Source organism: Desmodus rotundus, chromosome 9 (assembly GCF_022682495.2).
Source record: "Desmodus rotundus isolate HL8 chromosome 9, HLdesRot8A.1, whole genome shotgun sequence".
NCBI lineage: Eukaryota > Metazoa > Chordata > Mammalia > Chiroptera > Phyllostomidae > Desmodus > Desmodus rotundus.
The window spans coordinates 19,271,054-19,297,588 of NC_071395.1; the positions used below are offsets into that span (position 1 = coordinate 19,271,054).

Genomic DNA, 26,535 nt, shown 5'->3' on the forward strand with positions numbered 1-26,535 from the left:
GGACCTCTGGAGGCTGTTGCTGTCATCCAAACAAGAGATGATGGTCACCCTGAAGGAGGTGATATCAGTCAAAACAGAGACAAATGAACAGATTTGAGATTATTTTGGGCGTTACTTTTTAGATGCAATGATGACTTGAATGCGGTTTCTTTTTTTGTTTAGTCACCTCATTAGACTGCAAGCCCCAGGAGGCAAGCGATAGTATTCATCTCCTTCTCTCCAGAGCCAAACACAAGAGGTTTACTGAATGAGTGAGTGGGATTCCGCAAATTGAAAATTTGCCTCCTGGATGTACCGTGACTTGGAATGTCCCACAAATGGTCTGAAGCTGTTACATAGAGGGAGAAGATTAATATGTATATTTTTTATCCATTAAGAGAGAGCCTCACCAATTAAATTTTCTGCAGGCTGGTGAGGGAAGTTGATTTAAGAAATCCGTCTTTGTGCCACGGTGCCGATCCTTTTGTGGAAAAGATTGGATTCCTAGAAAACCCTAGTGTCCTGCGCAGACCTGCTCCATTCCCTCCTGGGTTTTCAATTCCATCTATTTCTTGTCAGTTTCGGGTCTCTCTACATCCCAGGACAGAATGAAAGAGTGGGCATCTGTACAGTGCCTTTGGAGAAAATAGATTTTAGATAGAGCCAATAAATCCAGCACACGGGATAGCTCCCTTTAACAAAGGGAATGGCTGGTGGAAGGGAAAAAATCCTGCAGAAAGAAAACCATCACAAAGGCCACAAGGAAGTCTGCCCTCCACAGCCCTGACAGCCCCAAGGAGGGCACTGCTTGTCCCTTCCCTCATCTTCTCATGAAGTTGTAGCTCAGACCCTGACCTGCGTGGGTAACTCCGGCACAGGTCCCAGTAACTGATTTTTAGCAGAAAGAGAGAACTCAGAGTCAGCAGTACTGTCTATCTTTCTGGGAAGACAGAGCAAAGCAGAGATGCAGTAGGTGAGCCAGCAGCCAGGGCTCCAATCTCAGGCCCTGGCAGGGGACTCTTCTGCTTAGCAGGCACTCATTCCCAAACGCACATCCAGATCCCCATTTGCCAGCAATCACAAGGTTCAGAGAGCCCAGAAAGCCACGTGCTTCCACAACTCAGCCTGCCTTACCCACCATCTGCTCCTCTGAGTGGGCCAGGCTCACAGGGAGGCCTATCGTCCAGAAACCAGTGCCTGATTCTCCCTCTGTGGCTGTGCGGGGAATGCAGAGGGCACTCGTGTTGACCCTGATTCTTGTTCTGGGGCAGCTGATGCCTGCTCATTCTAGGCAGGGCACAGACAATGCCAGGAGGCCAGATCCCAGCCACCCCCTGGATTGCTGAGAGGCCCGGCTTGTTGCCAGGTGCGGGACCAACTGGGTCTGATGGTTAGCGCTCTAACCGAAGTCATGTCCACTGCTCTCTGTAAAGGCAATCTTAATGTGGTGCTTTTCTGCATTCACCTGCTAAGTTTAAAGTTGGCATTCTGTTGGAAGTAAACAGAAACCAAACAAAGCAAGTTTCTGGAATAATACCTTGCCTCCTGCCATCAATATTATACCTTAATTATTTGTGATACATTAAAAAAGGAGTGGAAATCAACTGACATGCCAATCAACAACTTCTTCCCTCATCATCCGGCCTAGGGGGCAGCAGACGCCCCAGAGAAGAGAGAGGTACCTTGACAGCACACGAGCCAATAAGTGCACAATCTATAGCTTCCTCCTCCCCTTCTCTCCTGAGCACAGTGCCCAGAGCATAGTAAAGACTGAATTAATGAGTTCATCATTGGGGTCAGCTCTGAACTGGGCTGACTTGTCACCATCGGTCCCAACAAAACCGGGAAGGACTTGTCCACTCACTGACCTCAGACGAACCTTTGATAAACTGTTGATTCCTTTGGTTATTTATGAGTTACAACATACATATGAATGAGCATGTTTTATTAGTTGGTACAAATATTAAATTTTATCTATGTAAAACATGCACTTCATTCTCCAGGCAGTTAACCTGGGTTAAAAAATGGGCTTGTGGGATGCTGTTAGAACTTGTGTTCCTGAGCTCTCCTTCAATCCTAGGCCCTGGTGCTGCAGAGCTCATCAAAACCCCCTCATTTCATAGATGCAGAAACAGAGGCCCAGAGAGGCAAAGAACCCCATGACTGGTTAACCCTGTATGAGATGGCAAGGCAGAACCCACACCCAGGATTCACATCCTTCCAACCCGCAGCCTTCCTCTCTGCCATGCTCCACAGGGTCGGGGTCTCTAAGAGCCTCCCAAGCCAGGGACCAGGACTTTTAGTCATTCTCTTTAAAGCATGCTGTAATAAACAATTGGCAGTGATTTAATTTTTTCCCATAATTCCACATGGGGATTATAAGCCAGCCTATGTTATTGTCATAGTATTATGATGACTCCTTATTATACTGAAATGTTTCCTTTAACTATATTGGAGTCATACAGTGTTTACTTTAAACAGAGGGGAACTAGCCTCTAGGAGATGAGGTAGATAGTAGATTAGGAGTGCAGACGTTTTCAGTTAGGGCAGAAGACCCTCAGTAAGACTGTGAAGTAGGCCAGCATGCTTGGCACGCACCCGAGGGAACTTACTGAGAGGCGTCCACAGAGTCATGTGTATACTAACCACCGGCTATAGGCTGAACAGATACTATTTGTGACCCAGATATCTTCTGCAGGTCCACAGCACGTATTTCAAACCTCTGGGCCAAGCGTTGGAAATCAGATATTTCAGGTATTAGGAGTCAGGTAAAAGGATGTACAAACCATGTCTTAATAACATTCCCAACAGAGTGTGGGGCAGCACCCTGTAATCAAGCACTAAGAGTTCTGCAATTAAATATGGGAATGTTCACTACTAATGGGATAAAGAAAGACTATAAATAGCTTCATGTCAATTCAGGTCAGGTTTTGGCCACCCCCCAATTAATTTGTCATATAATAATTAGCAAAAACACTGTTTTCAGTGCTTTATGAAGTTCAGGATGGTGGATCAGGAATTATAGATCTGTCTTAATTTAAATATATAAATATACTGATCAATAAGAGAAATTGAAAAGATAAGTGTCAATATTTAATAATACACCTTTTGCCATTATTCGTTTTCTCAGTCAATGGCTAGATATAAAGACGACCAAATCTTATGCCAGAGTTCACAAAATGTTAGGGGCTCCTGACTGTTCCTGGTAAAGCCCCAAGGCCCAGTGTGGCCACGGAGACTTCTCCCCTCCTCCCATCCCAGTGCACAGCACTCCTGAGGGTGGGAGCACCAGCTCGGACCTAAGGAGGAGCCTGACTAGGAGACGCTCTATCCTTTAGGGCAGAACTCCCTATCTTAGTAAGTAGGATGACCCCATTTTAACTGTGCAGGCTCCAGAGATACAGTGCTGAGTTAAAATCCTTGCTCTGCTTCTTCTTGTAAGACCCCAGACAAGTCATTTTACCTCTTTGTCCTATAGCATTCTCCTCGGTTATAAATGGGAGTAAGAATAGGTCCTATATCATAGGACTGTTGTAGGGACTAAATAAGTTAGTTCTAGTAGAACTTTTAGAGGGGTACCAAGGACATAATAATCTCTCAAAAAATGTTGGTTATTATTATTATCATCATTGCTATTATTTTACCTGTCTATGGCAGGCAGAATAATGCCCCCCAACACCCACACAATGCTTACAACCTAATCTCCATAGCCTGTTACAGAATAGACTGGAACATGCTCCAGAATATGGCTTTGTAGATGTGATTAAGTTAAGGGCCTTTAAATGAGGAGATTACCCTGGATAATCCAAGTGTTCCCAATCCACTCACACGAATCCTTAAACGGGAAAACTTTCCTGGCTGTGGTGGGACAATGAGAAGTAACAAGGGAAGCAGAGTCTGTGAGGAGCTACATTGCTGACTTTGAAGATGAAGGAAGGGGCCAGAAACAAAATTTGTAGATACCGCAGGGTGAAAGATTATTGGGCCGTCAGAGGAATGAGGCTCTGGTACACACAGTGTTGGCCGTTCCTTCGTTTCGCTCTCCTTACACTTCATAGGGATCGTTGGCCCGTCCCCCATCAACCCACAGGTTCCTTGAGGGCAGACGCGATGCCTCGTTCACTACTCCACTTGAATCCCTCGCCTCGCCCATAGCCTGTCTTAGAGTGGTTGCTTATGGGAGAGTTGGTGAATGAATAGATATTAAATGAGTTATCCACCTTTCTCTCCTGGTCCCTTTTTGTCATCGGTACATCCAGGAGTGAAAACAAAAGACTGGGATAAATGAATCTTCTTTCCACAAGATCATGTGAGACTGAAAACGATTAGTCCCATTACCAAGCTCATCACTAGAGGTAGGCATGGACCCCCACTACCTCACCAAATTCATTTGTCTTTTCTAGAGGCAACCAGGAAACCAATGAAGGCTCAAGTAAGAGCAATGGTTCTGGATTTACCCCACCAGAGGCTTTATGAACCAGTAGAACAATACCTGGTAAGCACCACCGTGGGAACTCCTCATGCTGTTCCACATCCCAGAAGCCCTGGGCCTCCCTCATGGCCTTACACTTGCCATTGAAGGTCATCATTCACAGTGCTACCTTGGCAAATAGCAACCTCCATATCAGCAAAAGAAATATTTTGATTTCTTCATTTCCATTTGATGTAGAGTTGGCCCCTTCATAGTATAGGGCCCTTGATTCCTAATAGGCCATGTCACAAAGACTTTCTTGTGTTGAGTGTGGCTGAATTAATTGGACAAGGGCAATTAGCTGCTTGTTATCCCACATTAGTCAGAAGCGAATGAGGATCGTTGCCAAGGACATGCACAGAAACCAGGTATACACAGAGTGCCGGTTCCGAATTGCCTTCAGGCAGCATGCTCTTCCCAACATTTAGACCACAGTGCAGACAGTATTGTGGGGGGATGGAAATAAAGGGGAAAAAGAACAAAAAGAGAAGGAACTCCACAAATTACCAAAACTATTGTGTTTCCTGACTAGTATCCACATTGGAGTCACAAGACCTCTAGACATTCTGCCCCGTGGGGAGGGAACATCAGCCAGTAGGTACACTGTAACCTACTTCTAAGTTTTAAATCGATCACTTAGAACTGGACTCACTTTCACTCAGTCCTCAGTCTTGTTTCTCTTATAGATAAGAATTTGCTGATGTAGTGTAAGCCTCGCAAATTTTTGAGAAAAAGAAAGCATTTTTGATTTTGGAAAATTTCCAAAATGTGGAGAAACCGCACCAGTGTACAGACCTGGGGTAGGCCCCTGGCTGTGTGGACACTTTCCTAGGCAGGTGAAGATGGTTAATGCTGCTGCCAGCAGCCAGCAGCCGGGGTGAAGGGCACGCCCTCAGACTGCTTGTAAGACAATCCTCACCAGGCTAAAGAATCACGGTCCTGCCCACTCTGACTCTGCCTTAAAAAAAATCACCAAGAACACCCCAATCCCATGTACAGCAGAAGTCCTCCTGCTCTCACGGGCAAGACTCAGCTGCAATGCCTGTTAAAAAGACACAGTCCTAGGCCCCACAGCCCTGAGATCTGGGGTGGGGCCCAGGACTCTGCAGTCTTACGAGCTCAACAGCACAAGTGGAGAAACTCAGCTGCCGATGCTTGCACAAGTTCCCCGTGAGAGAGCAACTAATGGGACATTATTAATACCCATGAGAAAACTGCAAGAAACAGAGAAGCAGAAGCTCCTTTGAAAGACTGATGTATTGTGCTATTTCAAGTACGTTCACGGCGACTCTAGATGTCATTTATTTGAGACGCTACTTTGTGCTGGGCTTGGTGCCAGGCCCTCACGTGGTGTCTCTCATCCTCACGGTCATTCATGGGATATTCTCCCTGTTTTGCAGAAGAGGAAACAGAAACCCAGAGAAATTATGAAAATTTCTCCAGGCCTGCAGGTGCTAAGGGTTAGAGACGGAACGCAAGCCCAGGTTCCTGTGCCCACAGAGCCCGAGCCTGCTCCACTCTGCTGACCTGGTGATAGTATCGACAGACGTTCAGTAAAAATAACGCGGGGCAGGCCTCCCTCTCCCTCCCTCTTTTACATCCAGGGCCCCCAGCATCTCTTAGGGTCAATGGCCTTTGCTTCACAAGTGTTTATTATTCTATTTCCTCCTGCAGCGGATGTCATAAGTAGACACCCCGATTTTAAATAGGCTACTTAGAATCCCATAAGCTTCTATTGATGTCAGGGGAAAAATGTCTTCAACGAGTCCATCTAGAAAGAGATGTAGCCTCCTTTACAGAGAGTTTTTTGTGCTGCTTCTCTCTGGTCCTGAACACTCAGGGTGCTGATGCTCCAGGCCAGCAACAAAGCTCCAGGCCTCACGGAAACATCAGAGCTTCAGACACCAAAAACCCTCCTGCAAGATGCTGAGTTGTGACACAGGTCTGGTACCACTGGTGGGCACATTTAGTAAACCAATCAGTAGTTGAAGTGCAAGGAAGCTATCTGTCTATTTATATCCTAGGGACAATATGCAATCATCTTTCTCCTCCCGGGAAGATACGTGGAGGTGTGGGCTGAGTTAGGGGAACAAGCCAAGTGAGAGCTCAGAGACTACTGACAGGCCAGCCACAGCTGCGGGGGGCGGGGGGGGGGGGGGTGCAGGTTCAGAGCCCTGGTGGGAGGGGCCTCTGTGGGTGGAGATGTGCCCAGCTGGAGGCGGCCTGCACGTGATCTTCACATCCTCTTGCAGAAAGAGGATGAGAGAGAGGTCTTTAAATAGTCTTTTTATTTCCAAAGATGAAATAGGTTAAAGGCGGCTGATCATTCTTTTTGCTTATGTTCAGTTCATCACGAGTATTTGGTCTTTGAGGGAAGCTCTACCTGCATATTTATCAAACCAAGCCTTTGGCCACTGCAGGCCCTCTACTCTATGGCCACAGCTCTGGTCACTTGCTCAGTGATGCAGGACTACCAGCCCCAAATTGGGTTGAACCGGTTCAGGTGGGCCAGCTCTTTGAAGAGTGAGCATCTCACACCATTAATCTCCCCACCCAGACTTCTTCGTCATCAGTTCTGGGTCAGACTCTGCTCACCCAAAGAAAACCTGGCTTTGGTTCTCGCCATGAATACTTACTGCTTTCTGCCCACTTTTCACTCCAGTGTGGGACATCGTTCCTGTCTCTGTCTACACTGTGGTGTTTGGAGAAGCCCGCTCCTGCAGCAGGACTCAGCCACCCCACTCCTGCTGCAGTCGGAGAGGCCAGGCTGGTCAGATCGCTGAGCTGGGCCCATCAGACTCTTCCCTGGAAACTCAGAACAGGGTGACCAAGTTTCCTCCCAAAGGCAGGATCAGTAACACTTGCCCTTAGAAAATTCTCTACAGCTGTATTTTTTTTGGTCATGTGATCTAGAAAAGCAGAGGAAGTGAGGTTATAGAGAGGGAGAGAAGAATGGAGCGGAAACAAAGAGCTGGAAGCAGAGAAGGGGGAAGGACCTGGGGCTGTTCAGTCCCTGGTTCGGTGTTCCTTTGGCCCAGATGCATTTCTCAATACAACTGAGCTGGACCCAATGGTCTCTGTAATTTGCATTCAGAAGAGTTCTCTAAATCTGACTCACCCTGGTTTCCTCCAAGTAGTGAAGCCTGAGAATTATCATGCCAAATTCAGGTGTGGATGTGGGTTTCCCAGCATTGTCTCATGTGGGCAAAGGCATGGCATTTCCCTAAAATACCTTGTTTGTCTTAAAACTCCTATCGTAACAACACTGAATATTTATGAAGCATCTATGTACAGTGTTGACTCAACTTATTGATGGTAAACGGAGGCTCAGTGAGGGTAAGCCAGCTGCCTCTGGCTGCATGGCAAGCAGCTAAGTGGCTGAGCTAGGATTCCCCTTGGCGCACTGGCTCTGCTCTGCAGAGCTCTAGCACAGGGGGCGGCTGTCTAACCAGGGGTCTGCACACCAGTTTGGTCATCTCAGTTGCCCATGTTCTTGCCCCAGAGCTGCCTAAGCAGAGGTTTGACATGGGGAAAGTAGCAAGATATGCTTTTTAAAACTTTTTAAAAGTTGAAAGTTTAAAAGAAAAACACATGTACATTCAACAAATATTTACTAAGCACTCATTTATCAGAATTAGTTTTGGCTACAAAAACCTAATGCAGCTTAAACAAGGTAGAGGATTTTTTTTCTCACCCGAGAATGTGTTTGTTGATTTGAGAGAGAAAGAGAAATTGAGAGAGAGAGATTGAGAGAGAGAGAGAGAGAGAGACGGAGAGAAACATTGCTTAGTTGCCTCCCATATGCTTATGTGCCCCAACCAGGGATTGAACGTGCAACCTAGGTATGTGTCCTGACCAGGGATGGGACCTGCCATGTTTTGGTGTTTGGGACACTACTCCAACCAACTAAGCCACCTGTCAAGGGGGGTGTTTTGTTTTGTTTTTTCTCTCTCACGTGAAAGAAGTCCAGAGGTAGGCAGTCTAGACCTAGTAACAAAAAGGTCCCTTCAACAATGGTTCTTACAAGTAAGCTTACCTCATGGACACAATTATGACTGTTGCAGCTCCAGCCATTGCATTCATGTTCCAAGCAGTAGGAAGGAAGACAAGCCAAGGGCAAAAGGGCATGTCCTCTTTAAAGAGTAAGACTCCTTCAAAGTGTTTTCCAAGAAGTGCCATACTGTATCTTCTGCTTAGACCTCTTTGACCACTTCTGTTGATGAGAGAGACTGTAGAGGTAGCATCACAGCTGGGCACAACTGCTGGACCTGAAAGCATAGGGACTCTGTTACTGAGGAAGAAGGGGAGCGTGGCTGTCAGGTGGGAAACCATCACCTTAGCACTACCCATTAGATGCCTAGCGTGGCTCCAGGCCATGAGGATACAGCAGTGAAAGTACACAGTTGTTGGCTGCTTTCACGTGCTTGTATTCAGGAGGGAGATAATCAGTAAGCAAAAATAAATATAACTTGAAGTAGTGATAAGTAAGGGTGGTAAATTTAAACAGGGCAAAAATACTGAAGGTCTCTCTGAGCAGGTGACATTTGAGCAGAGACTGGACCGATGTGACCGGGGTGGGAAAGGCGTCCTGGGCAGAGGGAATGGGGCCCATCGAGGCCTTGGGGCAGGGCGCTAGGCTGTGCAGTCTCGTGGCCTGTTCAGATGCGATGAAAAATGTCGGGGTTACATTAACTGGAGGAAAATGTAAGCGATGTTCCAGTTGTGACGTTTTATTTATTTACAAAGTACATTTTCTCATCAATATGATCGGTATCGACATTGCAAGTTACCACCATCAATCTTGTTGGTATAATTATAACAATGGCCATCTCTTGCTCCCTTAAAGTGTCACGTGGGACGTAGTTTAGAAAATTAAAGTGAATGATTATAAAACATTACACATCGGTATAGTATGGTACTTCTAATTGCATTTCAGGACTTTAATTTTGTTACTATTATAATGTCAGATCCTTCCCTCTCCCAAAAAGTGCTATATGAGATGACATTTATTTTTTTCAAGTGAATCGAAGTTGAAAAATACCCACTTGTGGGTATTTTAACCTATAGCATTTCCAGAGAGGCGGTGTCTTCCGTAAGAATATTTGTCCTTGATTTTCTTTCTCCTGTGATTGTCTTCTGGGGCCTGGCAACGTTTTTTATTCACCTTATCCATATCGTTCATAATTTTATTGATTCAATAAAATTTCCATTTTAACCTTTGCTTTCATATTGAAATCATAATCTTTTAAAATCTCTTCTTGCGAGCCAGACCTCGCTCCCCACCCACAAACGCCCTTGCTCTTTTTCGTTGCTCTTTTCCAGATCTGTGCGATCTTTCTTGACAAAACAGCCATCGGTATGCACCTTCTGTACCCATGACACTGAACAGGCAAGACCATGGCGTAGAATCACGAACCAATGCTTTGCCTCCCACTGTCCCCTGAAACCTGCTGTGGAGGCTTAGTTTTTCTCTTGCATCTGGTTGAAAAATCAGGCAGGTTTTCTGGCCACCCAGATAATGTAAGACCCTTCAATCAATGACTTAAAAGTCCAGCTGCATGTAATAGACATTACTTTGAACTTGGTTCAATGTTCAGGTTTCCTTCCCGGATTGTGCCCTGTTGCAGGTGGGAGCTGGCAGAAGGAATCTGAATGTATTCTTTCTTCCAATTGTGCTTTTGCATCTCCCTCTCCATCTCATTACCTTGATTTCTGACCCCACCAGGGCAGAAGGAGGGAGAAGAGATCATAACGTTGGTCAGAAAAGTTTTTCCTTACCTCATACCATCACGAGCTCAGTGGTGCCCTCTCTGGGTCTGGGATGTGTTTAAAGCCGATTCTTATTGTCATCTGTATCTTGTGGGGTTTTGTTTGTTTGTTTGTTTGTTTTTGACATTCCCATCACTGGAAACCTCCTGTCCTCTGTAGTTCACTAACAGGCAATAATACACTCTTCTCCAGCTCGTCACTGTACAGTTCTCTGCTTCCCAGCCTTTTGCACTACCTCTGGCTGATCGCTGTTGCTGTCTGGTTATCTCTCCAGGCAGCCCTCTTGGGTAAGACAAGGCTTGCTCCACATTTTTTTCATGGAAAGCAGTCACCTATCTTTTGTGCTGACAAACAGCAAGAGCAGACCCCCAGCTCAGCCTTCTCTCTGTGGCTAGTGGGTAGGCAGCTGGGCAGCCCAACTCTTGGTCTTGAAATGTTTTGGGTCGGAGTCAGACACAGTTTAATATGTCCCACAACTGCAAGGGACACAGTCATGCTCTCAGGGTATTCCTATCAAAGGCTCTTCACTCATTCTAACACAAGGAGCTGGCATCCTGTCCCACCTCCGAGGAACGGACTGGAATCACAACGTGCCAAGAGCGTTCTCTAAAAATGTTCTCTCAGGCTCCACAGTCTCCTTTCTAGAACTCTCCGATCTCTCATATTGGTTAGAGGTGGATGGTCCGCTCATGGATGAAATAGGTTTTCAACCCCTCATCTCTTTTTTAAAACAAAAACAAAAACACTCTTTATTTTTAAATAATTATAAGTTCATAGGAAATTGCAAAGAAATGTACAGGGAAATTCCTAAGAAACTATTTTTTAATTTTTTAAATATATTTTCAAAAGATTTTATTTATTTATTTTTAGGGAGAGGGGAAGGGAAGGAGAGAAACACAAGGCCCGTGACCCAGGCATGTACTCTGACTGGGAATCAAACTGGTGGCCCTTTGCTTCACAGTCCAGGGTTCAATCCACTGAACCACTCCAGCCAGGGGAGATTCCCAGGAAACATTTACCTTCAGAGTTAACATCTTCCATCACTATAAAGCAGCATCAAAACGAGAAAACTGCCATTGGTACAATCCACAGAGCTTAGTCAGATATCATTGGTTATGTATGCACTCAATTGTGTGTGTGTGTGTTTGCAGCTCTCTGCAGTTTTATCACATGTGTGGTTTTATGTAACTCCTGTCACAATCGAATACATACCTGTACAGTTCCCACAAGGCTTTTTCCTGCTACCCCTTTAAGCACCCTCTTCCTCTCTTATCTTAACCTGGAAACCACTGACTAATCTGTTCCCCGTCTCTGTAATTGTTATTTCACGGAATCATTCAGTATGTATCTTTTTGGGATGGCCAGCCATCTCCTTTTTACAAGTCCTTTAAAAAGTAATGGTCTTGTTTTAGAATGTAAGATGTATTGTTTTGATGCTTCAGCTAAAATAGAGGGGAGGAGAGTCCCATTTAATGTCAAGTTGGGACATATTTTATTTTGTGTCTTTCTGATGATTCAGCATTTCATTCACTTAACAAATATTTATGGAGCGCCTGGCATTTTATTGTCTTTGATGCTATTGTCATGCATTAAGCTTAACGTTCCCAGGAAAGCAAATAACTCCCAAGGTCTCCTTTTGGCTTTATGGGTTGTTCCTGGGCTATCTATCATTCTATGGCTTTTTGCCTATGAGGTGCTTTAACCTGGACTTGGCCACGCAGAAATTCCTGACCACTTTCTGCTTTGCCTTCAAAAGTCTCTATCCCATTGACTCGCCATTTCATTTCTGAAGACGTCTTGGGGGCATCTACAACCTTGAAGTTTTCATTGTGTACCTAGTTCTTCGGATCTCTATAAAAAATTACTCACCAAGATCAGCCCTTCTCAATCTCTGAGAACGTTTACTTTTTTCAAGGAAATGGCTCTTTTTTATTACCTGGTTTTCCTATTTTGGGATTTGATTCTTCATCCATTTCCCATAGTCCCTTAATTTTGTGGTGCCTCAATCATGTTTAACTCGCCCACACTAAGTTTTTGCTGTGGACACTAGCAGAGGCAACTCCAAAGTCTAAATAAAAAATGACGTGCTCCCCTTGCTCCCTGTAAACTCTGATAACCAGACTGGGTCCTCCTTCTGTAGAACCCATCCTGCCCTTGCCTCCATGGTTGTGCTGATGTGAGCTTCCCGCAGCTCTGTACTTGAGTTAACGATCCCACCAGCGTGGCTGGTAGGGAGGGACGGACAACCAGGGGGTGGTGTTCCAAGGTCCCCTCGGGAAACTCGGAGTAAAGCTGACATTGGCAGCCAGACCACTGTCTGTCTGACGCAGCAGCTGTTGCCACAACTGGTCTCACATCACAGTCGACAGCTCCACACGTCTGCCCATGAATTCATTCGAAATTCTTAGGTGATCACATCCTGTCTGGGTGATTTACCGATATCTGTTTGGCCAGTTAAGACTAGAACATTCTGTGCATTTATTGCAATCGTATTGAATGCGCCAATCTCTCCATTCCAAGGGCACACATCTTCCCTGGTAACGGGCAAGGCGCAGCGCTGGTACAATCTCTTTTCTATTTCTTTTTTCATTTTTTTAGTGCATTCCATTGGTGCTCTCAGCTTCTTGGTTTTGTTTTTGACATTCTGTGAGGCTGCCTGCAAGGTGTTGTTTAATAGATCAGAGGATTTCAGAAATAAGAGGAATGTTAAAATGTAATTTGGTCCAAATGCCACAGCTTAAATATGAAAAACTAAATTTGAAAGAAGTTGCGTGATTTGATCTGACCCACTTAATGGCTTATGTTTCCTTTCTGGTTAGGGGTGCTTGTTTTGTGCTATTTATGTTAATGTGAAATTTTGAATAACATGGGTTCTTTGGGGGGCTTTACAATGTTGTCCGTTAGTAAATTTCCATGGTGCTGCAAAGAGAGGCATCTGATAAATGCCTCTGGGTGCCCTGCCAGTAGCTGGGTAGTTGTTTTCTGCTATTCAGGATCCAGAGGAGCCTTGAGTAGACTACAACTACCCTGCCAGATCTTAAGGCAGCAACCCCCTCCGCCTGACGCTCTCCAGTCCAGGGTTTCCCCTGCTGACAGTGCCTACAGCTTCTGCTTGGCACCCTCAAAGGGCTTGTTCACTGCACCACGAGCTACAATTCCTGGGGACAGTGTGTTCCTTTTATAAACAGCCTGCTTCCCTACAGGCTGCTTTCTCGGAGCATCTCATTTGCTATCTCCACTGGGACATCTGAGACACGATATGCAGGGTTTAAGTGGGATGGGATGAGGTGGAAGCCCTTTCATTTCTTTCCAGAGGGTGTGAAGCCAGAGTCTTTGATGCGCTATCCTGCTGCCGTATTTTCACAGTGAAAACGGGGCACAGATTCTCCTGCTCCTGTCCAGCCCTCATTCTGAGCACTGCACACGCCTTTGGTGCTCTTGGGAGGCTTCTGTTCCCATCTGGTCCAAAGGGCTTTTTCCACACCTGTGATATTCTCAGCGGCCTTCACCCTTGCCCCGGGGTTGGAGGCTCCTGATTTCTTTCTTTGCCTCCTATTTGGTGGCCCTGTGCTAGCGCTGGGAGAACCAGGGATAAACACCAAACATGCCTCACTTCTCCTCAAGGCTAACACGGTCGGGTGGGCCAGTTTTATGTGGGGGTCTAAGCTTTTCCATGCTTGCCAGGCACACAGCAAGGCCCTGTGAGCCTGTGCTCACCATTAGATGTGTTCTGGCACATCTCTCTGCCTCCTCTCCAGCCTCTCAGAGTGGGTCTGCTCTTCATGCAACAGCCAGAGAGAACTTCAGAAACGGGCATTAGTGTCCTCCCTCCCCTGCACAGGGCCCTCTTTGTTGCGCACATGGCCGCCCCTCACCCTTACCACGTGGAAGAATGGATAACGGTCCCCATTTTCCTATCCCTGTGGTGTAGTAGGAGTATGATACCACGCCTCTGGTGTATTCCCTGCCCCTTTTCTTTGACTTAGTCCCCTGGTGTGCCCTGGCCCCGGGGTGGTAGTGGACCTGACTCTGAGCCCTGGGTTTGTTCTGCTGGGCCTCTGCCATCGCCAGGACAAGAATGTACGCCAGGAGCTGCTGCTGCTGTGGTATGGGCCCCAGAATGACAGACGCAGCGGAGGGCTGCCCTGGCTGGCCCACAGATGCGCAGGGAGACAGACGCTCCCTGCTGTGCGCCACTCAGCTTCTATGCTGCCAGACTGCAGGAGCTCCTGGCGCAGCATCCAGTCCTAACCAGGGCCTGCCGTGCGGTCCTCGGTCCTCTCCAGTGGTGTGTTTAGACACACTTGTCCTCATTCACTGCCTCCCAGCAGCTCATTCCTGCCTGAGGGCTTTGCACTCGCTGCTTCTTCCACTTCTAAAGTATTTTTTCTTCAACTATCTGATTGGATCTATGGGCGGGATAAGTGCGGTGGGTGAAGCAGGGTAAGGGGGTGATGAGTCCTGGGAGGTACAGAAAGGAGCTGTCTTAAAGGGGGTGGCCTGAGGAGGGGACACTTGAGTGGAAAACTGGAGGCGGTGAGGGAGCAAGCCACACACTTGTCAGTCAGGCAAACGGTGTCTTCTGCTCACTCTACAATTCCTCCTGTCCGGGGACTTTCTACGGCTCTCCTTTTCCTCTGGCTCACCTGGGGGTCACCCCTGTTTGCTGTCCTCCCACACCTGAAGCAGACACTGAGGTTCTGGAATCTGTAGCAGACCCAAGCAGAAGTCCTAGTTCGTGTCACTGATGGAGTCGTCCAAAGTGAGATCCAGTTTTCCTTGTCAAGGGGTGGTTATTCTGGGACCTTTTTTGGCTGCTCTGCCCATTTCATTCATTATGAGCTACTCGCCGATCACACAGATGTACGCTGGTATCTTAGGTCATTTTTGCCAACACACGTTGCCTGATGTTTATTTGAATTAAGTTTCATCTGCCTTCAGGCTGCACAGGCCCCAAAGTGTTCAAATGCATCTGGAATTTTTTTTTTGCATATCTCCTTAGTTTTCATCAGCCAAAACAATTCAGAGCCAGTTGAAATCTCTGAGAACAGATTAAATGATAATTATGTGGCAACTGCCCATGTAATCTCCGACCAGGTAGTGGAGGCAGGTGTGGCTGGGGTACAAGGCAGCAAAGCAGTCAGGTCAAGTTTGTGCCTCTCAGGATCCCAGCCCTGGAGAGGCACCAAGGAGCCCATGGCCACGTTTGCTTCTGCAAGTGGGGTATGTGGACGTCTGTGCTTCAGCCGGGCTGGGGAGCCCCCCTCGCTGGGGAGTGTGGGGGAGTCATGTTACATAAGGCCCATTCTGTCTGAGCAAGTTGGTTAGCAGAGAGAGAAGAGGGAACAGAAGAATTCCTGCGGGGAGTGAGCCAGTGGGAAGAGGAAGCTGGTGCAGCCGACGTTTCAAATATATAAAAATACCAGCAACTCGTAATCAAGGGGTGGAAAAGGAATGGGAGTGTGGCTCCAAGGACTTATCCAAAAAGGCCAACTGGTCATCTTGTCTGAAGCTGAAAGCTGGGAGTGAGGGGCTGGACAAGGACGGCAGCAGCTGCCCTCAAGACCCAGGATAAAGAAGGCAACGACGGGCCCAAATGGACAGAAGAGGAGAAACAGGAGCTGTTTGCAAAACCCAGATCTCTCTGAGCTGGGCAGGTGCCAAACTCATCTGTGTGGGCAGAGTTGGAGTGTTTCAACCAGCTAATCTAGTCAGCTTCAAGCTGTTCCACAGACAGTAGGTGTGAGCCCAAAATCATCTCTGACATTCACTTTATAGGGTTTCTTTTAGGAGAAAACATGGAAAAAACACCAAACGCAAAGGGTTCCTTTTTCTATGGGCCAGTTTACCTGAGCAGGTATTGGGCCAGTATACAGGTCTGGGTAGGTCTGAAAAGGCGAATTGCAGATGCCTCTTCCTGTTCATCAGTGTTCTTGGAAGAGCTTCTCTTTCTGACTTAAGGTTACTCACCATTTTTCTCCTCCATTTTTAGAAACGGAGGCCGGCAACCTCCCTGTCTCTGGACAACTTTTTTCTCCTTGTTGGTCAGTTTGTTTCCAAGCTGGGTTCTTCAGGTGCATCTGCCCGAGCAGCCCGTGCACCATAGCAATCAGACCTTGATGAAGCTTAGCCATCCATGTGAGAGCATGACCATGACCTTTTTTACCGCCTTGCTAATGAGTCACCACCCTGCCCTCCCATCGGGTGCTCGTGGGTCTTGCTTCATATTCCTTGTGGCTGCGGGGAACGTCTGCTGTTAAGAATAAGTGACAAAGACCATCAGTGTTTGGGGGGATCAAATGCAGAGCTGTAGCCTGTGTTAGCCCTAGCTTGCTCGGGGATCAACCAGGGGGGGAAGTGGTGTGTCCAGAAGAAAGCCTCAGGCCAGAAGCCCCACCTGCATCACGGGTTACTTTTTAATGTGGAGTGGTTTCATGCATTTGCTAGGCCTGCTGTAGTACCTTATGTGCTCCGAGTGGCTTAAACAACAGGAATTTATTCTCACAGTTCTGGAAGCTGGAAGTCTGAGACTGAGGTGTCAGCAGCGTTGGCTCCTTCTGCGGGCCTAGAGGGAAAGATCTGTTCCAGGCCTTTCTCCTTGGCTTGCAAATGGCTGTCTTCTCCCTGTGTCCTCACGGTGTCTTCCCACTATGTGTGTCTGTGTTCCAATGTCCTCTTCCCGGCCAGACCACCAGAGATGTCACAGGGTGTGTTAGACAACTCCTGGCATCTGGGCTGCCCAGGCACTTGGCATCTTGGGTGCCGACCTGATCAAATGGTAGCCTAGGTGGCCAGATTCTGTTGCAAGTGAATCAGGTTATCATTCATCAGTCAAATACCGGGACTGGTTGATCTGAGACATACACTCAGTATAAGGGCAGAGATCTGGACAAACAGCCTGGACTGGATCCCGACTGGATCCCAAGGCCTTGGTCAGGGAAAGGGAATGATGCTCGATCCCCTCTGAGTGAGGCAGCCAGCCCCTGGGCTGGCCTTAGGAAATGACAGTGAATGTCACCTGAAGAAGGCATGCTCAGAGCTGTGTCCTTAGAGAATAGGTAGTTTTGCTATGAGGGTAGCACCCTGGCCATGGCTGGATGCTGAGAGAAGGAACGTCCGCCTGGGCGGGGCCGCCAGGGCTCCAGCTATTCTCTCAGCAGCACCAGGCTTCCCCAAGCCACAGGGCTGCCCCTGGCAGAGGCTGGCTGAGGAGGTGTTTGCTCCCCTAGTGGGCAACAGCAGGAACTCAACAAAGGGAACTGATTCACGAGGAAGTAAAGGTGACCTTTCGGTAACCTTGGGAGGGAAAATTCAGGAAAATATAGGTCTAGTCCCATATCTTATTTGGTAGGCACATTGGCCAGCTCACTTTGGATTTATGAAGGAATTATGGCTGTATTTTGAACTAGCAGCTGGGGTGGTGTGGAAAATGCAGATGGCGGGGACAAAGGAACGAGAGGTTGACAGGGACGGGGACAGCACTATGTGAAAGTACAACACCTGGAAAAGCGAACACACCTGCCATTTTCAAACCTAATGTCAACTACAAACACTTAGACATTTCTCTAACACTTAACAGTTCATCAAGAGTTTTCATATAGTTTATCTCATATCTTCACAATGGTCCTATGAATACTGACACCTTACAGTAGGGGAAACTGAGGCTCAGAGATGTTAAATAACTTGCCAAGTTCACAGACCTAGTAAGTGCCAGGCTTAGGGCTCTGACCAGGGCATCTAACTTCAAACGTCGCATTCTTGGCTGCAGTGTGCTGTACGACGCTCCTGGATCGTTGTACTGTGGGACGTGACAGGGGTCGACCAGGGAGGGAGGAGTGTTTTGTCCCTGACATTGTCTGCAATTGTCGGTTGCATGGTGATGCTAACAAAGCAGACTAACTTTTAGCTGGTTCTGTCATTACAGACAATTCACCCCCTTCCTGTCTGCAGCCAGGAAAAACCTCGTCCTCCATCCCCCTCGGGAACCACATTGCAAGGATCCTCACTGTTGGGCTGCGGACTCACGTTTCCAGCCAGTGGCTCCCAGCGCCAGGAGCAGAGACAATAGGCAGCATGCACCAGGTTGTCAACAGGGAAATGTGGATCTTTTCAGAAATTTTGCACTGGAGGTGAGTCGCTGGATCCCACTGGGTGCCGGAAAGGCTTGTGTTCTGTCCTTTAGAAAGGAACTTGGGGGGCAGAGGTGAGGACATTCTGGCCCTGCCACAGCTCAGGGCCAAATACCCTTCACAGCGAGGCAGGAGCCACAGAGTGGCCTGGAGACAGCCTGGCAGGGAAAGCCGGGACAGAGATGCTGCACGCAGCCCGATCGACGGGCACGTGCTGGAGGACAGCCAACCAGAACTTTCACCTGCATGTAATACAGGGAAGAAATAGACACAGGCGCTGTAAAACGGGCATTCGGCACATTTGATTAAAAACCATTCCATTTTCTGATGTGAAGCTATAATTTCTGTGATAACCTTCCTCCCATGCTCCTTGAAAAAACAATCTTAATGCGAGCTCATCAGTCAGGCAACTGTGCGTATGTGTGCCTGTTATCCAAGTGCCACAGCGAGAAGTGCAAACTATTTTCACTCCTTGCCTCCCTCTCAAGGTGAATTCTATGAGGGGGAACAGTTGGAGTCTGCCATTCCAGTCCGATTCTGTGCAGTCAGCTCTTGGTGCTGAGCTGAAATTTCCTATCCAGGTTCAGAGTTAGAGGGTCTCCTTCTGGGCATGGCTGAGCTTGCAGGTTACAGACAAGTGATGAGCTCATCTGAGTCTTGGGGCCGCCTTCATGGCCAGCCACATGAGGACACCAGCCTGGGACAATGACCCTCCAGCCACTACGCAAACTGTCCTTGAATGCCTGACCACTTGAGAACCAGTTTATTAATTTCTCTTGATGTGGAAATATTTTTTGTTTCTATAAAAAGAAATGATAAAATCAATGCAATTTCTTTGTAAACCCAAAGTCAAACAATGTGAATGTAAATAAACAATGAAAATCTCCCCTTAACTCCCCATCCCTACACTCCCTCTCCCCTCCTCATCCATGGCCACTGTTGATGATTCGGGCTGCATCCATCCTGACCTTTTTCATGTATTGTCACAAACATCTCACCTGTAGACATGGTGAACATGTGTGTGTATGTGTGTGTATGAATGGGATCCTATTTTAATGCTGTACCACACACACACTCAGTGACTTGCTTTCTCAATGGCAAATTTTATGTATCGGTACATATAGACCTACCTTATTCTTTAGTCAGTGCATACTATTAAATCACTCTCCTAATACGGACGCTTAGATTACGGGAATGTCAGATCAAAATAGTTCATGCTTCTTTCACCCTCTTATCGATCCCAATTGTTTCAAGTTCTCTAAGGGCCATTTTGGGCTACTGCCTTTGGCAACTTGAAGAACAAGAAAACCGCCCCCAGCTCTTCTCTAGGCTCTACCCCAAATCACTCCTCCCCTGAAGCCTGACAATTCTAACCTCCATTTCCTCATCCTTTGTTTTTTCCATTACCTACCCCAGGATCGTCTTCTAAAATGCAGAGAAACTAGGGGTCAAGAGGGGTGGGGATAAAAACCTTAATAAGAGTTCCCATGCCATAAAGAAGAGAGGGCTTTGCAAAGTATAACGCTAACCCACGTGTAAGGGGTTGCTGTTATTCCTGTATAGCACTTTATGAGTCATTTTCACCCGGGTCACGCCCCTTCTGAACACAGCCTTCATGTGAACACATGTGCAGCCTCTTCCTGGGGAGACAGAAGGGACCTGGAAGGTTGGAGAGGATGGAACGTTTGGAGCGTTTGGGTTGAAGAGGAACTGAAAGGGGATGGGGATGAAAGAGGGACGAAAGACAGACAACGATGAGCCCTGGCTCACAATGTTGCCTGGGGCTGACCCTGCCTGCTGACTGGGCTCGAAAGTTAAAATTGGGTTCCCGTGGATGCTGGCCAATGACTGGCTTGCCATGGGAGTGATTGCTTTTTGCTGTGTTTGCAAGATGTGAATTCATTCTTTTTTAATATCAGTAATACACAGTAAAGAGCTTAATCCAATTTACAAAGAAATGGGATCAGACAAGCCTTGAAAATACAATGTGCCTTTATGGCTCTAAGATGTTCGCGCGGGAGAAGAGCGAGCATTACGGCAGCGAGGAAACTCTCTCCATCACCATCATCCTCCCTCATCAGGATCGTGGCACAGGAGCCACGGTGCTGGGAGGCCCTTGGAGTTTGAGAGGTGCCTTTGGGACTTTCATTCCTGCATTGCATGCAAATTCGAACAAACCCACCCAACAAGGTGCCCTGTTAATGTGCTGTTACTCATCCATGGAAATGCAGCTCCTGGCCCCTCTCAGGAAAGAATCTGTGTAAAGTTATTTAAAGTTATGTTGATGTGGAGAGTGTGCTGATCCACCAGTACTGACTTTCTGGTCCTCTGTGAGCAGGGATGCTCATTTGCTAGATATGTGACCCTGGCCCAAGTTACCGTATGCCCGACTTGTGTGAAGGATGAGGCTCGGAGTCATGATGGGACTGTTTTGTGGACAAGAATCGATAGGGAGGGAAGCCTGGGACCCCTTGACCATGGAGCTGCTACAGAACAAAAGCCCATGTTCTATGCCTACACATGCAAGGGGTGCCCCAGCTCCAGGTTTGCTTTGACACCCTGATATACTGATCTGCTGAGTGGGTGGCCAGAAGTCTCCAGAAAGATGGAATACTGATGGTCAGGCAGGTAGGAGGGAGGGCTGGGCTCCCTAGCGGAGGTGGGGTTCCCACCAGGCTCCAGTGCTTTAGGCCCATGTACATTTCTGCACGTCAGGTATGTGCCAGGCATGGTGCTAAGCTCGGCAATGAATCAAACTTGTTCCCGCTTTTCAGGAACTTCCAAGATGACTTCAACACAAGCTGTTGAGGTTGCTAGGGGGGCATGGAAGAGGGGCATTGAACTCAGCATGGGAACTGAGGGAAGACTTTTTGCAAAAGGTGAGTTGAAGTTTGGAAGATGAACAGGATTATGTTTTTAAGAGGGTGGGCAGCACATTCGAGGCAGAGGGAAGAACAAGAACAAGAAATAGCATGGCTTGTTCCATGCAGCTAGAGCTGCAAGAAATGAGACCAGAGAAGTAGGTAGAAGCCATATCATGGAAGGGCAGGTGTGCCCTTCCAAGGAGCTATGACCACGATCAATAGGTGATAGAGACCCCATCAAAGGTTTGAAACAGGCAGTGACGTGGCTTAACCTGTGTTTGCATAGGCCATGCTTGGGAGGCCTGGAGAACGGAACAACTCTTGAAGCCAGGAGACAACTTACGGATCTGGGACAGTAAGACAAGGGAAACCAAGGAGGTCTTGAATTGCCTGTGATCTGATAGTGTGAAGGTGGGGAAACAGGTTCAGGGACACAGGCTGGAGTGTTTGAGAATGGGAATTAACGAGGACAAGGCAGGTCATTGGGGAACCTTCAAAGGGAGACAAGAGTTCCAGCAATGGGCCCAGGAAGAGCTGGAGCATACAGACAGGACTCTCTTGGCAGGAAGTGGCAGGAAGAAAGCAGACGGATGGGAGAGTCCAACTCTGTAAGCATGTGGGTGGTGGGGGCAACCCTGGGTAAAACAGAATCCCAACTCAGGGCAGTGTGACGTATTCCAGAACCTACCTCTGATGGGGATGAGGTCAGGATGGACCGTGGACAAGGGGGGTGAAGAAAGGCCTGTAGGGTGGAGGTCTTTGCATACTACAGTAGGATGGGGCTGGGATAGGCAGTGACTGGCACATTCAGAATCCACTGTGACCCATCCACCTCGCCACCCTGCAAGGGTGTGCAATAGGCCAGGTCTTTGGAGCTAAGCAAACCTGAATCCAGTTTTTTTTCTCAGAATTTTCTAGCAAATTGAGGAGCTTGCTTAACTTCTCAGAATGTTATTGTGTCTGCCCGTCTGTAAAACAGAGCTGATAGTACCTACTTTACCTGGTTTTTGTAAGGATTAATTTAAACGAATACTATATGAAAAGCGATGGGCAAGAGTAGGTTCATGTATTCACCTGAATTTTCATGCACCGTGTTCCTGTTACTATGCAAAGAACTAGAGATCCAGCTGAGAACTTGACAAACAAGGTCCTTGTATGTTGGGAGCTTCCACAGCAAGTGCTCCGTCACTCTCAGTGACGCTCCGTTTTTTCCCTTCTCTCCACGTCACTGCACATTCTGGAGCACGCTGCTCTCTCCGGGGAGTAACTCACTGACGCGCTGGTCCCCGCATCTGGTTTCCAGCAGCAGCACCCAGGGGACTTTTCTGAGGGAGCAGATTCAGGCCCCATCCCTCAGACCCTGGATCAGAGCTTCCAGGGTCTGCTCATTCTTGGGAAGGAGATTTGATGATGACGTAGGCTTGGCAATCAGTGCCCCGCTTACCAGAGTGAGGAGGGCAACCCTGGGCTTAAGACGTGTACAGTACAGCAGGACAGAAACCGAGCTGGGCCAGGGTCAAGAACTGCAAAGAACAAGAAAATCTGCTAACTGTGCTTTTGGGTGCACTTGTTTCCTTGCGGGGAATTTTATGGTTATTTAATTAAAACATTCCGCTTTGATCATAGGTGTTGCTTCGACTTCTCAAGTATGAAATACAATTCTTGTGAGAGTCAAACAACTCATTTGGCTGCAAACAATTTACAAAGAGCCCTAAACAAGACAAAATATAATAACCAATAAGGCTTAGAAATTACGTGTAGATGTGTGTGGCGAAACCAATTATTCCTCTTGTTAGGAGCATTAACCCGCATTCAGTTTAAGCCTGTGACATTCTAATGATGTTCGGCTTCAGCCACTTCTGACCACAATGAAAGAGCCGCGGGGTGGGTCCTGTTGCCTCTTCACAGGGCTGTCCCTCTGCACACACGCCCTCTTCTCAGTAGAAGGACGCCAGTCCTTTGGATTAGGTCCCCAAATTAATGGCCTCTTTTCACCTTAATCCCTTCTTTGGAGATAATTTCTCTGAATATGGGTACATTCTGAGGTACTGGGAGTTGGGACTTCAACATATGAATTTTAGGGGTACATAATTCAACCCACAGCACTCCCTCTAGCTCCCTGGATATTTGGCTTTTGTTTTTTATCATATCCTGGGCTAGGCTCCATTCCTGTGTCTGTCTCTACTTGCCTGCTTATGTTTCAGTCTTGTCCTAGAGAAAAATGAATCAGAAGGCCCTGTAGGGACTACATAAGTATGTTGTCTGAAGGCCTGGAACTGGCTGTGCAGCCCTTCCCAGTGTCACGGTGCAGTGTCAACCGTCCTCGGTCTAAAGGCATCCTGGAACCTCCCCCAGGCCTGAGGCACCCGGGCCTTCCCATTACCTTCTCTCCAGAAACTCTGACCCAGGACAGATTTTGCCTGTCCTGCGTCAATCATGAGTTTCAATAATCCAATTAAAATTTTACATTTATGGCCTCTTACTAGCTTGCAGACATTATACTAGCTGCCTCCACATCCATAAAACTATTGTAACTGATTCAATTATGATTTAATTCAGGAAAGCTTATTGGATTTGGGTCTGCACATTTTAAAAGTACAAGCCATGGTATAATCCTAGAACATCCTTCATGGTTCTGATGAGAAGCTTACACGCACCTTACAAGCGACACTTACACGTTTTTATTGTCAGAGTGGTTGTGTTTTCTAGGCTTGTTCAGGTTTCAGTGGTTGGTTTATCTTTAGTAATCAGGGCTGGCTATAAGGATTCATGAGAAAACCAGGGAGACAGAAATGTCAAATGGTCCCAAGGGTAGAGAGACCACAGCCGAACTGCAAGCACATTCCAGAACCGCACTCTGTGACAGCGGGTTTATCACGTAACTGTGGCAGCAGCAGCAGCGGCGGTGGCAGATCCCATGCTCTCACGTGCTACCTGTACGATGCTCAGTTCCTCTGGCCCTGCTTCTGCAGTCTCTGCGAAAACTGAGCCTCCCTTGGTAGATTCTGAGTCCTACCTCTCCACGAGAAAATGTGATGGGCCCAGCCTTACTTGGCAAATGTTTCACATGAAGCCGCCTCACAGGTCACTGGCCAGACTTCAGGTCAGACGCCTGGTCTACTCAGGGGCATTAGGGTGGGCGCACATGGTGCTCTGCGGAGTCTCAGTGGGGGGGGGGGGGTGGGGGCTGCATAACTGACCAGAGTCACTGGGTGGCACAGAACTGGGGGGAGAATGTCTACTAAACTTAGATGGTCCTTGGCTCATTTCTTTTTTAAAATAAATATATTTTATTGATTATGCTATTACAGTTGTCTCAAATTTCCCCCTTTGCTCCCCTCTGCCCTATACCTGACTTCCCTCCAGCAATCCCCCACTTAGTTCATGTCCCTGGGTTGTGCATATAAGTTCTTTGGCTCCTCCATTCCCTATACTATTCTTGCCATCCCCCTGTCTATTTTGTACCTACAAATTATGCTTCTTATTCCCTGTACCTTTCCCCCTATTTTCCCCCCTTCCCCTCCCTGCTGATAACCTTCAAAATGATTTCCATATCTATGATTCAGTTCCTGCTCTGGTTGTTTGCTTATTTTATTTTTTAAGATTCAGTTGTTGATAGTTGTGAATTTGTTGCCCTTTTAATGTTCATAGTTTTGATCTTGTTCTTTTTCTTAAATAAATCCCTTTAACATTTCATGTAATAAGGGCTTGGTGATGATGAACTCCTTTAGCTTTACTTTGTCTGAGAAGTATTTGATCTGTCCTTCCATTCTAAATGATAGCTTTGCTGGATAGAGTAATCTAGGTTGTAGGTCTTTGTTTGTAATCACTTTGAATACTTCTTGCCAGTCTCTCTTTGCCTGCAAAGTTTCTTTTGAGAAATCAGCTGATGGTCTTATGGGAAGTCTCTTGTAGGTCACTCTCTGCTTTTTTTTTTTTTGCTGCTTTTAAGATTCTCTCTTTATCTTTAACCTTTGGCATTTTAATTATGTTGTGTCTTCGTGTAGTCCTCTTTGGATGAAACTTGTTTGGGACACTCTGTGCTTCTTGGACTTGCATGTCTATTTCCTTCACCAAATTAGGGAAATTTTCTTTCATTATTTTTTCAAATAACTTTTCAATGTCTTGCTCTTCCTCTTTTCCTTCTGGTACCCCTATGATTTGGATCTTGGTATGTTTAAAGTTGTCCCAGAGGTTCCTAAGCCTATCGTCATTTTTTTAAATTATTTTTTTATTCTTGCTGTTCTGATTGATTGCTTTTTCCATCCTTGTGTTCCAAATCATTGGTTTGATTCTCAGCTTCATCCTCTCTACTGATTCCCTGTAGATTTTTCTTTATTTCACTCAGTGTAGCCTCATTTCTTCCCTTATGTTGTTGCTGCACTCAGTGAGTTCTTTGAGCATCCTGATGCTCACCAGTGTTTTGAACTCTGTACTGATAGGTTGATTATCTCTGTTTCGTTTAGTTCTTTGTCTGGGTTTTTTTGTTGTTGTTGTTGTAGTTCTTTCATTTGGGTCATGTTTCTTTGTCTCCTCAATTTGTCAGCCTCTCTGTGTTTATTTCTGTGTATTAGGTAGAGCAGCTTTGACTCCTTGTAGAAGGTACCTATAAATTGTGTGGGATGGAGCCTTAAGTAATCACCAGGGTGGGGCAACCCCCTTTACTGCTTTGTGGCTCTGTGTGAAGGGAGGGCTCAGAGAGGGGACAATGCCACTGCCTGGCTTCTGGAGGTTTGCCTGGCACTTGCCCTGCTTCCAGTCACTTAACCCACTTAGCGTATGCAACTGGTGCCCGTCCAGCTGTTGCCCCAGTGGTGAATCCTAGAGTGGGTGGGTTTGCGTACATTCTAAATCCATGTGAGCTCTTTAAACAAACTCTCCTGTAAATCCATCAGTTTCTTCTGCTACCCCAACCCCCACTGGTTTTTACAGCCAGAAGTTATGGGGATTTATCTTCCTGGCACTGGAACCCTGGGCTGTGTGGTCTGACCTGGAGCTGTGAACACTTGCTCCCAAGGTGTCCTTCCTGATTTTTCTCTACCACACGTGAATGTGAGGCCACTTGTTCTGCCACTGCTGCCACCACCTCTCCATGCCACACCGAGTCTCTGCACCTCGCTGCCTGTCTCTGCAACTCGCCCCTCCTACCTGTCTGGATGAAAGTGGCTTCTTTAAATCCTTGCTTGTTGGACTTCCATACAGCTTGATTTTCTGATGGTTCTGGTTGTTTTTTACTCTAAGAAGTAGTTGTGATTCCCTCTGTGGTTGCACAAGGAGGCAAGGTGGTCTACCCAGGCCTCCATCGTCCATTGGCTCATTTCTG

The 26,535-nt window shown here is 47.0% G+C and overlaps 1 long non-coding RNA gene across 1 annotated transcript in view; it reads left to right on the top strand.

Annotated features, from left to right (window-relative positions):
* LOC123480617 (uncharacterized) overlaps window positions 1–21,307 on the top strand; it is a 79,656-nt gene extending 58,349 nt beyond the window's left edge. Inside the window, exons 3-4 of the long non-coding RNA XR_008425213.2 lie at window positions 18,144–18,348; window positions 21,123–21,307. This is a non-coding gene — a long non-coding RNA (uncharacterized lncRNA). The remainder of the gene's footprint in view (window positions 1–18,143; window positions 18,349–21,122) is intronic.
* The last annotated feature ends 5,228 nt before the right edge of the window (window positions 21,308–26,535 follow it).